Source organism: Echinops telfairi, unplaced genomic scaffold (genome assembly GCF_000313985.2).
Source record: "Echinops telfairi isolate 266 unplaced genomic scaffold, ASM31398v2 ScPeMD7_8;HRSCAF=38, whole genome shotgun sequence".
NCBI classification, from domain to species: Eukaryota; Metazoa; Chordata; class Mammalia; order Afrosoricida; family Tenrecidae; genus Echinops; species Echinops telfairi.
The window spans coordinates 8,193,184-8,195,003 of NW_022103905.1; positions in this window are offsets into that span (position 1 = coordinate 8,193,184).

The window sequence follows — 1,820 nt, forward strand, 5'->3', positions numbered from 1 at the left end:
GATGAAGCACAATTTTCTCTAACCCTTCTGATTCCTCCTTTGATGTCAGTTTGTGATTCTCTTCCACATGCTGCACTGCACACAATGTCACCCGAACCAGATCCAGCTCTGATAACACGGGGAAGCCACAACACTGCAAGGGGAGAAAGATTTATACACACAATTCCTTACCACGGCAGGAAGAAATCAGGATAGAAAAGACTGTTATCAGAACAACAGTGTTTATTTCCAAAAAGCTTTCTGCTGTCAGTTTGAGATGATCTAAGTCCACCTTGACCTGTCCGAAATTCATAATCAGCACATGTTCAGTAGAGGGTTTTTTTTAATCATTTTATTAGGGGCTCATACAACTCTTATCACAATCCATACAGTAGAGGGTAATGAAACAAACGCAGCTCCTAATCACCACAGGCATATTCTCTTTGGGGACCTAAAGAAATGCCCCAAGAGGCATCTATGTGACCAATACTTCTCTTGACTTTCAGAAGAGGCTAGGGTAGGACCAGCGAGATGACGAGTGTTGCTGGTGACGGGACTCTTAGGAGGGCTGAGGACATGGAACCATATCCTAACCACTTCTCCTTGGTATCAGAACATGAGTTGCGTGAGGGTACCTATCTCAAAATCTTGCTCTTCTTTTCCGCATCTCTCTACATTTTTCTTCTAATTAATGTCCCCTGTCTAAGTGGGATTTCCTAAGTCAGAATTCAAACAGAAAGAAATGTTTTATCACAGTGGTCCCCCTTTCATGTGAACGTCAATCATGAGCAACAGTGTGAACCCAGTTCTCCATGTCTTTTCCCCCCTTATGCCCACTAATTCACCACAACACAATTCATAAAGGCACAACCAACCTCAGGCATATAAACATGAGCACTTTGGCTCTTCTTCCCAGCTTTCACTGGCAATATCGACCACTGATTTTGGTATTCAGAATCTAAAATGACCCTCCATGAGCTCTTCTCCATGTGCAATCCCCTCACCCTGGGCCTTGCTTAGGTCTCGTGACTTGCTTCTAAGTAATAGAACAGGGCAAAAGCGGTAACCTGTCACTTCTAAGGTTGAATGACAGGTGGCTGTGACTTCTGGCTTGCTCGCCCGCTCTTTCTGGAGCTCTTTGGCCTCTCATTTGCTCGTTCTGATGCAATCTGATGCCGTGGTCGGAGCTGCACTAAAGACAGGCTCCTGTGGCAAGGCACCCAGGGGAAGCTGTCTGACCACCAGGGGAGGACTGAGACCCTCATTCTAACACAGTGGTTCTCACCTTCCGAATGCCGCGGCCCTTTCATGCAGTTCCTCATGCTGTGCTGACCCCCAACCACAACATTATTTTCATTGCGACTTTCTCACTGCCATTTTGCTACTGTTATGAATTGTAATGTAAGTATCTGATATGCAGGATGTGTTTTCTTTGTTACAAATTGAACATAATTAAAGCATAGTGATTCATCACAAAACAATAGGTAATTATATATCATGAAATACTTGTATGTTTTTCGATGGTCTTAAGCGACCCCTGTGCAAAGGTCATTCAAGCCCCAAAGGGGTCGCAACCCACAGGTTGGGAACCCCTGTTCTAACAGCTACTGACAAACTGAATCCCATCAATAACTACATGAATAAGTCAAACTTTTAGATCAGGGGTCCTCAAACTTTTTAAACAGGGGGCTGTAGTATTAAATTAAAAAATAAATATTGACGCTGATGGAGGGGTGAGGTACCAGCCCCCACCCGCTGCTACTCCTACGAGTTCAGTAATACTACCTCTGGGTTCAGTAATGCACAATTGTACGGTTGAAATATATAGGCATTATATTAAA